Source organism: Oncorhynchus mykiss, chromosome 3, assembly GCF_057628025.1.
Source record: "Oncorhynchus mykiss isolate SJ-2025 chromosome 3, ASM5762802v1, whole genome shotgun sequence".
Lineage (NCBI taxonomy): Eukaryota > Metazoa > Chordata > Actinopteri > Salmoniformes > Salmonidae > Oncorhynchus > Oncorhynchus mykiss.
This window is the reverse complement of record NC_143024.1, coordinates 29,474,459-29,489,707: the sequence shown is the minus strand read 5'-3', so window position 1 is coordinate 29,489,707 and position 15,249 is coordinate 29,474,459. Positions and strand designations below refer to the sequence as shown.

General features: G+C 45.0%; 1 pseudogene across 1 annotated transcript in view; it reads left to right on the top strand.

Moving 5' to 3' along the window:
* Positions 1 to 14,419, top strand: part of LOC110503747 (putative leucine--tRNA ligase, mitochondrial) — a 53,185-nt pseudogene extending 38,766 nt beyond the window's left edge. Inside the window, exons 13-19 of the transcript XR_016494927.1 lie at positions 851 to 990; positions 1,269 to 1,372; positions 7,541 to 7,708; positions 9,425 to 9,477; positions 9,554 to 9,653; positions 11,085 to 11,251; positions 13,195 to 14,419. The product of XR_016494927.1 is annotated as a putative leucine--tRNA ligase, mitochondrial (transcript). The remainder of the gene's footprint in view (positions 1 to 850; positions 991 to 1,268; positions 1,373 to 7,540; positions 7,709 to 9,424; positions 9,478 to 9,553; positions 9,654 to 11,084; positions 11,252 to 13,194) is intronic.
* The last annotated feature ends 830 nt before the right edge of the window (positions 14,420 to 15,249 follow it).

Genomic DNA, 15,249 nt, shown 5'->3' with positions numbered 1-15,249 from the left:
CATCATGTTGTGGGGGTGCTTTGCTGCAGGAGGCACTGGTGCACTTCACAAAATAGATAGCATCATGAGGTAGGAAAATTATGTGGATATATTGGAGCAACATCTCAAAACGAAGTTAAAGCTTGGTTGTGGCAAAATAGCTTAAGGACAGCAAAGTCAAGGTATTGGAGTGGCCATCACAAAGCTCTGACCTCAATCCTATAGAAATTTTGTGGGCAGAACTGAAAAGGCATGTGCGAGCCTACACACCTGACTCAGTTACACCAGCTGTGTCATGAGGAATGAGACAAAATTCACCCAACTTATTGCGGGAAGCTTGTGGAAGGCTACCCGAAACGTTTGACCCAAGTTAAACAATTTAAAGGCAATAATACCAAATACTAATTGAGTGTATGTAAACTTCTGACCCACTGGGAATGTGATAAAATAAATAAAAGCTGAAATAAATAATTCACTCTACTATTATTCTGACATTTCATATTCTTAAAATAAAGTGGTGATCCTAACTGACCTAAGAAGGGAATTTTTACTTTGATTAAATGTCAGTAATTGTGAAAAACTGAGTTTAAATGTATTTGGCTAAGGTGAATGTAAACTTCTGATTTCAACTGTAATATCAAAGACCAGACACCTTACACATATTTACTATAACAGCTTCTATAGTTGAGCTACTTGTTATATTGGTGAATTCCTTCACATTATTATTATTATTATTATTATTCTCTCGCTATACTGTAAAAAGAAGTTTAAAAAAGAACAAATCGACAGAAAACACCACATATAAATTGGAGTCATAAGTCATAAGTTTACTTCACTCAAACTAACATGTGCCCCCCTCTCTCCACCCCAGGCCTTTTGAGCGCTCCCTGTCAGACCACTGGCTTCCTGTGGACGTGTACATTGGGGGGGGAAGGATCATGCTGTTATGCACCTGTACTATGCACGCTTCCTCAGTCACTTCTGTAGGGATCAGGGCCTAGTGGGACACAGGTACAGCAACTATTGTTCACTAGTCGATATCAATAGAACCATTGTGCCAGAAGGTTGAACCCACTTAGGGGTGAATCCTAACTTCCAATGAAGCTGAATTTTCACTTAGTCTCCCATTGACATCAAGTGAAAATGTTCACTTAAAAGTAAGTGGACGCTAACTGAAGAAGGCACCATTGGCAAAACGTCTTTGTAACGTCTGTGTAATTATCCCCTGCAGAATTTTTTTTTTTTTTTAAACGGCTAAATGAAATAAGCTCTTTGAATGTCCACTCCAGGGAGCCTTTCAAGAAGCTGCTGGTGCAGGGCCTCATCAAGGGCCAGACGTTTAGAGCTGCAGACAGAGGACAGTACCTGAAGAGAGACCATATGGACTTCACAGGTGGGCACAGCATGGTGGGGACTTTACACGCCTGCATTCACAGGTTAGAGTTAGTAGACATCCCTCACAGATGGATTCCTGAGGTTTCTCAGAGGTTTTACCTTGTCAGGTCCTAGAAGAAGGAATGGAGGAGCACCGTCTTAACCCTTAGCCTACAATTTCTGCGTCCTTGCGGAAATCAAATGAACATTATCAAAAAATCCCCATGAAAATATGTCTGTTTAAGCAAGAGATATCGCCCTTCTGCATCTGTGGTGAAAGGTGGTAGAGCTAAAGCGGTGTTTGTAAGACCATGAGACATCCCGAAAATCAGTCTTCTCACCAATGTCTGTAGCGTTCGAACAGTTTAGCCTACAAACTATTATGAGCATTCTAAGATTCTCACGAACACAGTGACCACAAGCCTCACAAGACTCGTCTGAAGTCGGTACAGCCTCCTCTGCCAACTTCTGTCTGTAGCGTCCGAAACTCTTTTAGCTACACACTAATATGTGTGAGGAAAGCTAACAGGCTGAGACTCTCACGAACATGATGGTGTTCTTTGTTTTTCTCTAGGATGCCCATAAGCCTCACATGACTTGTCTGAAGGTCCCCGGTACCAGTTTAAGATATTTATGGAAGTACAGTATATGGAGATCGTTTAGTACCTAAAATAAGGGGATACAGTGCCTTCGGAAAGTATTCAGACCCTTTGACTTTTTCCACATGTTGTTAACGGCCTTATTCTAAAACGTATAAAATTAATAAAAATCCTCAGCAATCTACACACAATACTGCATAATGACAAAGTGAGACCAGGTTTTTAGAAATGTTAGCAAATGTTAAAAAAAAACAAAAAAAAAACAGAAATACCTTATTTACATAACTTTTCAGACCCTTTGCTATGTGACTCAAAATTGAGCTCCGGTGCATCCTGTTTCCATTGATCATCCTTTAGATGTTTCTACAACTTGATTGAAGGCCAGCTGTGGTAGATGCAATTGATTGGACATGATTTGGAAAGGTACACACCTGTCTATATAAGGTCCCAAAGTTGACCGTGCATGTCAGAGCAAATGCCAAGCCATGAGGTCGAAGGACTGAACTCTTTGGCCTGAATGCCAAACCTCACGTCTGGAGGAAACTTGGCACCATCCTTACGGTGAAGCATGGTGTTGTCAGCATCATGCTGTGTGGGTGTTTTTTCAGCGGCAGGGACTGGGAGACTAGTCAGGATCAAGGGAAAGCAGAACGGAGCAAAGTACAGAGAGATCCTTGATGAAAACCTGCTCCAGAGCGCTCAGGACCTCAGACTGGGAGGAAGGTTCACCTTCCAACAGGACAACGACCCAAGGCACACAGCCAAGACAACACAGGAGTAGCTTCGGGACAATGGCTTTGAATGGCCGGACTTGGACCCGATCTAACATCTCTGGAGAGACCTGACAATAGCTGTGCAGCAACGCTCCCCATCCAACCTGACAGAGCTTGAGAGCATCTGCAGAGAAGAATGGAAGAAACTCCCCAAATACAGGTGTGCCATGCTTGTGGTGTCATACCCAAGAAGACTCAAGGCTGTAATTGCTGCCAAAGGTGCTTTAACAAATTCCTGGGTAAAGGGTCTGAATACTTACGTGTTGAAGGAATTCTAAATTCCTCTGTTTTATTTCCCAATCAAAATAAACACTCTGTCAATGCATTCGAAGGGTTTGTAAGACCCTATATTTTATAAGAATGGACAGAGCCCCGGTCTTAAAAGTCAGGTAACAGCCTTTAATTCAAGAGAGTACTCCGTTCATACATATTTTACCACAGGTTATAAACTGAAAATGACGTCAGCGTTTTCTAAATGTTCCGTTTCTTCTTGACACTGGTAGAAAGGCTCTATAGATCTCAAGCCTTCCCTCCTCGCCTAGAGCCAAGGTCAGCCAGTGTAGATTAGCATTCTAGACAGTCTGGAGTCCGTCCCTGCCATCTGGAGATAGTTCATTCATTTGTACAAAGGAACAGACCGTCATTGTACTAAACTCCTGACTACATTATATTCAATACTGAGAGCAACAGAGAAAATTCATAATTTGTCATTATGGGGTACTGTGTGTAGATTGACGAGGGGAACAAATTATTGAATACATTTTAGAATAAGGCTGTAACCTAACAAAATGTGGAAAAAGTCAAGGGGTCTGAATACATTCTGAAGGCACTGTAAATACCTGATCATTCTTATATCTCTCAGATATAGGACAGACTCATCAGAACAAACTTACTTTTAGTTTTTTTCTATCTCTTGTTCCAGGTATTGACTCTGTTATTCGCTACGTTTCTATTTGCTTATAGCAGTAATGTCAAATTCATCAAATAATTTTTTGATATATTTTTTTGATACCTTCTTAAAATTCTGAATCAAATAGCTAAATGATCCTTGGTATCTTAAAACAATTTCCCCATCCCCATGGCTTAAACAGGGTTTAGACTCTAGACAATCAATCAATCAAATGTATTTATAAAGCCCTTCTTACATCAGCTGATGTCACAAAGTGCTGTACAGAAACCCAGCCTAAAACCCCAAACAGCAAGCAATGTAGGTGTAGAAGCACGTTGGCTAGGAAAAACTCCCTATAAAGGCCAGAACCTAGGAAGAACCTAGGAAGAAACCTACACAGACTACACTCAATCATAGGACCTACTGAAGAGTTGAGTCTTAATTAAAGACTTAAAGGTTGAGACCGAGGTCTGCATCTCTCACATGGGTAGGCAGACCATTCCATTAAAATTAAGCTCTATAGGAGAATACCCTGCCTCCAGCTGTTTGCTTAGAAATTCTAGGGACAGTAAGGAGGCCTGCGTCTTGTGACCGTAGCGTACGTGTAGGTATGTACGGCAGAACCAAATCGGAAAGATGGGTAGGAGCAAGCCCATGTAATGCTTTGTAGGTTAGTAGTAAAACCTTGAAATCAGCCCTTGTCTTAACAGGAAGCCAGTGTAGAGAGGCTAGCACTGGAGTAATATGATCACATTTTTTGGTTCTAGTCAGGATTCTAGCAGTCGTATTTAGCACTAGCTGAAGTTTATTTAGTGCTTTTTCCCGGGTAGCCGGAAAGTAGAGCATTGCAGTAGTCTAACCTAGAAGTGACAAAAGCATGGATACATTTTTCTGCATCATTTTTGGACAGAAAATGTCAGATTTTACAATTTTAGGTAAATGGAAAAAAGCTGTCCTTGAAACAGTCTTGATATGTTCATCAAAAGAGAGATCAGGATCCAGAGTAACACCGAGGTCCTTCACAGTTTTATTTGAGATGACCGTACAACCATCAAGATTAATTGACAGATTCAACAGAAGATCTCTTTGTTTCTTGGGACCTAGAACAAGCATCTCTGTTTTGTCCGAGTTTAAAAGTAGAACATTTGCAGCCGTCCACTTCCTTATGTCTGAAACACAGGCTTCCAGGGAGGGCAATTGTCGGGTTTCACCATGTTTCATCGAAATTTAAAGCTGTGTGTCAGCCGTATAGCAGTGACTGTTAACATTATGTTTCCGATTGACATCACCAAGAGGTAAAATATATAGTGAAAACAATAGTGGTCCTAAAACGGAGCCTTGAGGAACACTGACAGTTGATTTGTCAGAGGACAAACCATCCACAGAGACAAACTGATATCTTTCCGACAGATAAGATCTAAACCAGGCCAGAACTTGTCCGTGTAGACCAATTTGGGTTTCCAATCTCTCCAAAAGAATGTGGTGATCGATGGTATCAAAAGCAGCACTAAGGTCTAGGAGCACGAGGAAAGATGCAGAGCCTCGGTCTGACGCCATTAAAAGGTAATTTACCACCTTCACAAGTGCAGTCTCAGTGCTATGATGGGGTCTAGACTTAAGCATTTCATATACATTTGTTTGTCTTCAGGAAGGCAGTGAGCTTTTTCAATTTTTTTTGAGAGGAATGGGAGATTCGATATAGGCCGATTTTAGTTTTTTTTATATTTTCTGGGTCTATGTTTGGCTTTTTCAAGAGAGGCTTTATTGCTGCCACTTTTAGTGAGTTTGGTACACATTCGGTGGATAGAGAGCCGTTTATTATGTTCAACATAGGAGGGCCGAGCACAGGAAGCAGTCTTTCAGTAGTTTAGTTGGAATAGGGTCCATTATGCAGCTTGAAGGTTTAGAGGCCATGATTAATTTTCATCATTGTGTCGAGATATAATACCAAAACACTCTAGTGTCTCCCTTGATCCTAGGTCCTGGCAGAGTTGTGCAGACTCAGGACAATTGAGCTTTGGAGGAATACGCAGATTTAAAGAGGGGTCCGTAATTTGCTTTCTAACGATCATGATCTTTTCCTCAAAGAAGTTAATGAATCCTCTCTTGAGGAATGTTGCTTTTTAGTTAGCTTTGCGACAGTATCAAAAATACATTTGGGATTGTTCTTATTTTCCTCAATTAAGTTGGAAAAATAGGATGAACTTGCAGCAGTGAGGGCTCTTCGATACTGCACGGTACTGTCATTCCAAGCTAGTCGGAAGACTTCCAGTTTGGAGTAGCGGCATTTCCGTTCCAATTTTCTGGAAGCTTTCTTCAGAACTCAGGTATTTTCTGTATACCAGGGAGCTAGTTTCTAATGACAAATGTTTTTGTTTTTAGGGGTGCGACTGCATCTAGGGTATTGCACAAGGTTAAATTGTGTTCCTCAGTTAGGTGGTAAACTAATTTTTGTCCTCTGACGTCCTTGGGTAGACGGAGGGAGTCTGGAAAGGCATCTAGGAATCTTTGGGTTGTCTGAGAATTTATAGCAGGACTGTTGATGATCCTTAGTTGGGGTCTGAGAAGATTATTTGTTGCGATTGCAAACGTAATAAAATGGTGGTCCGATAGTCCAGGATTATGAGGAAAAACATTAAGATCCACAACATTTATTCCACTGGACAAAACTAGGTCCAGAGTATAACTGTGGCAGTGAGTAGGTCTGGAGACATGTTGGACAAAACCCACTGAGTCGATGATGGGTCCGAAAGCCTTTTGGAGTGGGTCTGTGGACTTTTCCATGTGAATATTAAAGTCACCAAAAATTAGAATATTATCTGCCATGACTACAAGGTCCAATAGGAATTCAGGGAACTTTGTGAGGAATGCTGTATATGGCCCAGGAGGCCTGTAAACAGTAGCTATAAAAAGTGATTTAGGCTGCGTAGATTTCATGACTAGAAGCTCAAAATATGAAAATATCTGGGGGGGTTTTTGTAAGTTGAAATTTGCTATCATAAATGTTAGCAACATCTCCGCCTTTGCGGGATGTGCTGGGGATATGGTCACTAGTGTAACCAGGAGGTGAGGCCTCATTTAACACAGTAAATTCATCAGGCTTAAGCCATGTTTCAGTCAGGCCAATCACATCAAGATTATGATCAGTGATTAGTTCGTTGACTATAACTGCCTTGGAAGTGAGGGATCTAACATTAATTTGCCCTATTTTGAGATGTGAGATATCACAATCTCTTTCAATAATGGCAGGAATGGAGAAGGCGAACACCGCCATGTTTAGTTTTTCCCAACCTTGGTCGAGGCACAGACACGGTCTCAATGGGGATAGCTGAGCTAACTACACTGGCTGTGCTAGTGGCCGACTCCACTAAGCTGGCAGGTTGGCTAACAGACTGCTGCCTGGCCTGCACCCTATCTCATTGTGGAGTTAGAGCCCTGTCTATGTTCATAGATAAGATGAGAGGTATAGAGGGTTAAAAAACATATTTGTTCATTCTTGTCCTCTGAATGTTTTTCTGGATTTTTTTTTGTAGCTTTTCTCCTCCTCTTCCCGTTGCTTGGCAACTGGGTAAACACGAACACTGGCTCCGTTCATGGAGGTGAGGCTTTATAGCACTCTGTCTGAGGGCTTCCACACTGGACACGCACACAAATTAGTTCTAGCCCTGAGTGAACAGACTGATCAAGGGATTGACCAAAAGATCGTTCATGTCTATCTGTCTGTATCTCAGGAGGCTTTTTTTGAAACTCTTTTTCTTCTACTGTCAGTATTTGTTTTTTTACATGTACCTGCAGGCAAATCTGAAACGGCACCCTATATTGTGCACTACAAAAGTAGTAATAGAGTGCCATTTCAGACAACGGACAGTTTGCTGTAGATATATAGAGGTGTCCAGTGCTAACCATTGCCTTGTCTCCTGTGTCAGGTGAGGAGCCGGTGCTTGTGGGAAGTAAGGCCGGGCTGCAGGTGACATGGTAGAAGATGTCGAAACACAACGGCCTGGACCCTCAGCAGCAGTATGGCATCGACACTGTCCGTCTTTACATCCTCTACACTGCTCCCCCTGAACAGGTCATCCTCTGGGACGTCAAGAGTGAGTTACACACACCCTGTGACCCCCCCCCCCCCCCCCCACCCTACCCCCACTCTACCCAAACAACCATAGACTGTGTGGCATAGCATTATTGATTTTGCAGTCAAATTACTGTATGTTGTGGGTGTTCCTAAACACAGAAGTCCTGGTTTCATTATTCTATTGTTTGTGTTGTACTACCCACCTTTACCAGTAGGTGTCACTAACTGCAGTCACTGTAGATGACTGAAACTGCCTTATCATACTCAGACCTTATACCTGAATATGTAAATGCATTGAACATTTGTATCATCTGGGTCTTCTTACGTGTGACATCTGAAATGGGTGTTTGTCATACCAGTATTAGTGTCTCTATGTTCCCGCTGCGGAGCTTGTCATCAAATGTTCAATTAGTGCTGCAGGTTTCACTTGAAGTGTGAATATGACACTGGAGGCCTCCCGAGTAGAGCAGTGTTGCTGTGCCACTAAAGATTCTGGTTGGAGTCCAGGCTCTGTCGCAGCCGGCCGCGACCGGGAGACCCATGGGCTGGCCCAACGTCGTTCGGGTTAGGGGAGTGTTTTGCTGGCAGGGATGTTCTTGTCCCATCGCTCTCTAGCGACTGCTGTGGCAGGTGTAATGCACGCTGTCTTGGTCACCAGGTGTACGGTGTTTCCTCCGTCACATTGGTACAGCTGGCTTCCGGGTTAAGCGGGGATTGTGTCAAGAAGCAGTATGGCTTGGTTGGGCCGTGTTTCAGAGGACACACAGCTCTCGACCTTCGCCTCTCCCGAGTCCGTACCCGAGTTACAGCGATGAGACAAGATTTTAACTACCAATTGGAAAGTGCAAAAAAAGGGATATTTTTTTTCCTCTATAAATAAATATAAAAAATAAGAAAAGATTGACACGATGCTAGCTATAGCACCTTATCGTATTGCATGAGGAATTATAGGCTACATCCACACTATACATTTTAGCCTCAGCGCTGCATAACAGGAGAAGCTGCTGTTGTCATGTCATCCTGGGATCTATATGGTAACCTGAGACCACTCTCCGGTCTGGCGGCCCAGAGAAGCCTAGCGGGTGTGAGGAGCAGAGAATGGAAATTGATTTGATATCCAATAGTGACGCTTTCACACTTTATAAATAGCTGCCTTCTGTTCCAACTCCCTCAGTGCGGTCGGTGGGGTTTGATTCTCTTCTCGCCCTTCAGAGTCCGTGCTGTTAAAGGGCTCTGTGCGCGTGTGTATGGCCCAGCCCACCCTAAGCCCCCCCAAAGCACCGGCCATCCTTTGATCCGCCCTCTGTCTTTGACCTTCTCCCAAAGGCCCGTGCCAAAAGGGTTCTCTTTCCCAGAAGACTTAGCTGTGGAATGTTCACATGCACAGCCTTCTTGTTTTTAAACACAGTGTGAGCCAACCAGTTCAGAACCAATCAGAACCATGTATAGTGATGACATGGTGAAAAGGCTTTTATCCTCTGGTCCTATTGTTGTTTTCCATTCATCACCATGAACCATCACAGGCAGCTGGGAGGTCCTCCCTGATGTGTGTGTGTGTATGTGTGTGTGTGTGTGTGTGTGTGTGAGAGAGAGAGACTCTCACAGAGACAGACACTCTCACAGAGACACACACACTCTCACAGAGACACACACACTCTCACAGAGACACACACTCTCACTCTGAGAGAGGGAGAGATTAGGATGCCACTGTGACCAACCTGTCTTGTGTTTACAGGTCACGTCACAGAGGACTTCCTCCTGAATGCAGCCATCTCTCGACTCATGGGAGTGGACACTCTCTGTGAGTGGACATTGTGTGCGTGCGTTCATTCTGATCTCTGACGTCTTTTTCTGTTCCTCTTAGAACGTGTTGTCCTGCGTGCTGCAGCACAGTGTGGAGTTTGAGGAGGCTCTGTCCACGCTGTGTGTGATGACCACTCACCTGGTCTCCGAACTCTGGGCAGGTGGGCCACCACATTGAGGGAATTAATAAATAAATAATGGACAATAATATGAATGATATTGGTTTGTATCAAAAGATGAATGATGTGTCACATGATGTATTGCTATGACGATCCCATTCCAGAGAGGGAAAACTAATAGTCTGCTACACTCCTAGTCAGACAGAGACCGACTGGAGAGGACATGAAAGGACCGTCTGGAATGATGATGTGGGTTTGGAAAGAATCCAACAGGAAGTTACCTCAGGGTGTCATGTTGATGGGGCCTCTTATCTAACACGCAAAATGCTCTGCAACGCCCTGGTGATGTCATCAGAGTCCATTGAGATAATTTGTTTGTGTGTGGTGTACCCATGTGAATACTTCAAGAATATGAGCTGATGAACCAAAATTGACATGAAAAGCTATGCAAAGGTCCAGGTCTACGAGTTGAGTACACAATAAATTCACAGGAATGTCCTCCAGAATGTGATTGTGACCAAATATCCCCTGACCCAAACTGAGAATCCCCAGCCCTATCACATGAACAATGTAGCTGATGCTGAGTCAGGACAAAGGTTGACCCATGTGACCTGATGGTATAAAAATAGCTGGAAGAGGAAGTGTCCCCTCTACTTTCCAGTAGAACATCCCCCTATTGTCAAACACACAGAAACAAGCCCTCTATTGAGGGGATGGAAATCTGGGCTGGGGGCTGAGAGTAGGGGCTAGGGGGCTGAGAGTAGGGGCTAGGGGGCTGAGAGTAGGGGCTAGGGGGCTGAGAGTAGGGGCTAGGGGGCTGAGAGTAGGGGCTAGGGGGCTGAGAGTAGGGGCTAGGGGGCTGGGAGTAGGGTCTAGTGGGCTGGGAGTAGGGGCTAGTGGGCTGGGAGTAGGGGCTAGTGGGCTGGGAGTAGGGGCTAGGGGGCTGGGAGGAGTGGGGGGCAGGGATCGGGAGTAGGGGCTTTTTGGGAAAAGGCAGGAAAAGGCAACATCCTCTTGCTGATAGCCACAGTCAGGGAATTTGAGGGATGAACATGGACAAAACTCTCTCTTTATCTCTCCATCTCTCCCTCATAGACAGAAAAAAGGACTAGAGTAAGTTAATATCCTTCATGGAAGCCCCTGTGGATCCCCCCCACATTAGCGTAAGGAGGCGGTGGGTGGGCAAACCGAAGGACTGTTGTTAATCCTCAATCTGTAGGGAGCTCTTGAAAGCTTTCCTGTAAAGCTCCATAGAGTTTTCAAAAATTATGAATGTCCCTTATTACATGAGGCATGACCATAGATCACTGTGGTGAGATGGTCAGTCAGTGTGGTGAAGTTGTGTGTAGGCTGAGTGTCTGTAAAGTACTATAAAGGGCTATAAAAAATAAAATATGATTGGTGGATTGATTGCTAGTTTGTGATTTGTTGTCTTCCCCTCCATTCAGGGCTGAGCCAGGTGAGGAACCCCCTGAGCCCTCTCCTTTCCCGCGGAGGAGACGTGCTGCAGCAGCCTGGGCCAGGTGAGGAACCCCCCGAGCCCTCTCCTCTCCCGCGGAGGAGACGAGCTGCAGCAACCTTGGCCCACCCCAGACCCTCTGTACCTGGAGACCCCTGATACCCTGGAGCTGGTTGTACGGGTGAGGCTGTCAAACGCACACTACCACCCGGTACTCAAGGGAAAGGGGCATACCTAGTCAGTTGTACAACTGAATGCCTTCAAATGAAATGTGTCTTCTGCATTTAACCCAACCCCTCTGAATCAGAGAGATGTGGGGGGGGGGGGGGGGGGGGCTGCCTTAATTGACATCCATGTCTTCGGTGCCCGGGGACCAGTGGGTTAACTGCCTTGCTCGGGAAGAATGACAGATTTGTACCCTGCACCTTAGAGACTTCTGCCGTATGTGTACATAGTCATTGAACAGTGGTCACTTAAATAATCTTTATATAATGTTTATTGTTCTGAGACCGTATTGTTCCGAAATCATTTATTTTGATCGCTGAGAAATTAAGCTAGTTGATGACTTACTTTATCAGTACATACTGTATTCTCAACATATCTCATCCATATAACTACTGCTGAAAATACCTTCCTACTTATATACTGTATATTGTTCATACTGTCTATGCACACCACGTGTTTATATTCCAGACCTTGTTCTTCTTGTTGGGGGGGATTGTTTGTGTGTTAGTGTTGTACAGTTAGAAACTTACTGCACTGCTGGAGCTAGAAACACAAGCATTTCCCCACACCTGCTTTAACATCTGCTTATCTGTGTATGCAACAACTAAACAATGTTTTGATTTGACACACACGTCTCACACACTCACTCCCCTTTCACTCACACACATGCCAAGGCACACACACCCCTACAGAAAATTATACAGACTGAAATAAAATGCCACACACTCAGACATACTCTTGTGTATACTCAAAATGGCACTCACACTTCCTTGAACCAAAACAGCCGTAGCCCCATTCATGCGCTCACTCGCTGTAATTTACACAGAGCCTATGATCATATGGCTTGATAGGGAAAGTGTGTGTGCGTGCATGCGTGCAGCCCAGGGTGCCTAGGCAATCAGCAGGCAGTCCAGCTGTGGTGGGCAGGGTCAAAGATGAAAGTCTCTGAGAGATCCCTGCTGGGGGGAATCAGAGTCCTCACACACACACATCTCGAAACATTGACTCTGATAATGGATAATGGCCAGCTAAAGACTGCGTTCATCTGAAGTAGATGTTTTCCTCCTCTCATGTCCTGTCCCGTGAGGGAGCTGTATAATCCTTTCAAACACTCATTAAGGAAACACAACCATTTGCCTTTCCACAGTCATCCCCCCCCACACAGACAGAGTAACACACACACACACATATACTATTGACCCTTTGGCACCTGTATGATGCTGGTGTTGGTTGGGATCTGGTCTGAGGCCTTGATATGTGTTTCCCCAGCCTAGCGGTGCTAACCTCCATCTCACTGGGACTCTGACAGACTGAGGCCTGGGTAAGGCCCACAGAGCAGGCCAACACGCACTCTCTCGCTCTTTTGCTCTCTCTCACACACAAAAGTACACACATGCACTGACTAATTATGAGCATATCTTAACACACACAAATATACAGATACCATATGCACACACAATACACACACTCATAATTGGGAGAAAGCTTAGACTTGACCCAAACAGACACACACGCTGATACACAAACATACAAAGACTGGAAATGAGGAATAAAGGTTCCTCCTACTCGGCTGTAGAGGATCTGACTGCCCAGCCCATTTTCACCACAAGCTGGCTGTTTTTAGACAGCTCAGGTTACTGAAAGGAGAGGAGGAAAGGCATATACATGTTCTATAGTCCCTGATGTAATTAGAGCGCTTTCGATGCAGCCACAGCCTCCACTAAGAGTTGTCTCAGTCAGTGTACATTATTTAATATGTCTGGACCAAAGTTTGCTCTTACTCAATGTTAACTAGCGATTTAGAGTGTTTAATGGGATGGATGTCAAAGTATTCAGGTTTGTACTCTTAACCTTTTGGGTTTTCTCTCCTCCCTTCCATCTCTCCCTTTCACCTCTCAGATCAACAACAAGGTGTATGGGACTGTGTTGGTGCCTCAACAGGTGGCCCAGGATACGGAGCAGGTACGGGCGCTGGTTCTGGGGAGCAAGCTGGGACAGCATCTCCTAGGATACCGGACCATCAAGAAGGCCATTCAAATCAAATCAAATCAAATCAAATCAAATGTTATTTGTCACATACACATGGTTAGCAGATGTTAATGCGAGTGTAGCGAAATGCTTGTGCTTCTAGTTCCGACAATGCAGTAATAACAAGTAATCTAACTAACAATTCCAAAACTACTGTCTTGTACACAGTGTAAGGGGATAAAGAATATGTACATAAGGATATATGAATGAGTGATGGTACAGAGCAGCATAGGCAAGATACAGTAGATGGTATCGGGTACAGTATGTACAAATGAGATGAGTATGTAAACAAAGTGGCATAGTATAGTATAAAGTGGCTAGTGATACATGTATTACATAAGGATACCGTCGATGATATAGAGTACAGTATATACGTATGCATATGAGATGAATAATGTAGGGTAAGTAACATTTATATAAGGTAGCATTGTTTAAAGTGGCTAGTGATATATTTACATCATTTCCCATCAATTCCCATTATTAAAGTGGCTGGAGTTGAGTCAGTGTCAGTGTGTTGGCAGCAGCCACTCAGTGTTAGTGGTGGCTGTTTAACAGTCTGATGGCCTTGAGATAGAAGCTGTTTTTCAGTCTCTCGGTCCCAGCTTTGATGCACCTGTACTGACCTCGCCTTCTGGATGATAGCGGGGTGAACAGGCAGTGGCTCGGGTGGTTGATGTCCTTGATGATCTTTATGGCCTTCCTGTGACATCGGGTGGTGTAGGTGTCCTGGAGGGCAGGTAGTTTGCCCCCGGTGATGCGTTGTGCAGACCTCACTACCCTCTGGAGAGCCTTACGGTTGAGGGCGGTGCAGTTGCCATACCAGGCGGTGATACAGCCCGCCAGGATGCTCTCGATTGTGCATCTGTAGAAGTTTGTGAGTGCTTTTGGTGACAAGCCGAATTTCTTCAGCCTCCTGAGGTTGAAGAGGCGCTGCTGCGCCTTCTTCACGATGCTGTCTGTGTGAGTGGACCAATTCAGTTTGTCTGTGATGTGTATGCCGAGGAACTTAAAACTTGCTACCCTCTCCACTACTGTTCCATCGATGTGGATAGGGGGGTGTTCCCTCTGCTGTTTCCTGAAGTCCACAATCATCTCCTTAGTTTTGTTGACGTTGAGTGTGAGGTTGTTTTCCTGACACCACACTCCGAGGGCCCTCACCTCCTCCCTGTAGGCCGTCTCATCGTTGTTGGTAATCAAGCCTACCACTGTTGTGTCGTCCGCTAACTTGATGATTGAGTTGGAGGCGTGCGTGGCCACGCAGTCGTGGGTGAACAGGGAGTACAGGAGAGGGCTCAGAACGCAACCTTGTGGGGCCCCAGTGTTGAGGATCAGCGGGGAGGAGATGTTGTTGCCTACCCTCACCACCTGGGGGCGGCCCGTCAGGAAGTCCAGTACCCAGTTGCACAGGGCGGGGTCGAGACCCAGGGTCTCGAGCTTGATGACGAGCTTGGAGGGTACTATGGTGTTGAATGCCGAGCTGTAGTCGATGAACAGCATTCTCACATAGGTATTCCTCTTGTCCAGATGGGTTAGGGCAGTGTGCAGTGTGGTTGAGATTGCATCGTCTGTGGACCTATTTGGGCGGTAAGCAAATTGGAGTGGGTCTAGGGTGTCAGGTAGGGTGGAGGTGATATGGTCCTTGACTAGTCTCTCAAAGCACTTCATGATGACGGATGTGAGTGCTACGGGGCGGTAGTCATTTAGCTCAGTTACCTTAGCTTTCTTGGGAACAGGAACAATGGTGGCCCTCTTGAAGCATGTGGGAACAGCAGACTGGTATAGGGATTGATTGAATATGTCCGTAAACACACCGGCCAGCTGGTCTGCGCATGCTCTGAGGGCGCGGCTGGGGATGCCATCTGGGCCTGCAGCCTTGCGAGGGTTAACGCGTTTAAATGTTCCATAGGACCGCCCTCATCAACTTCC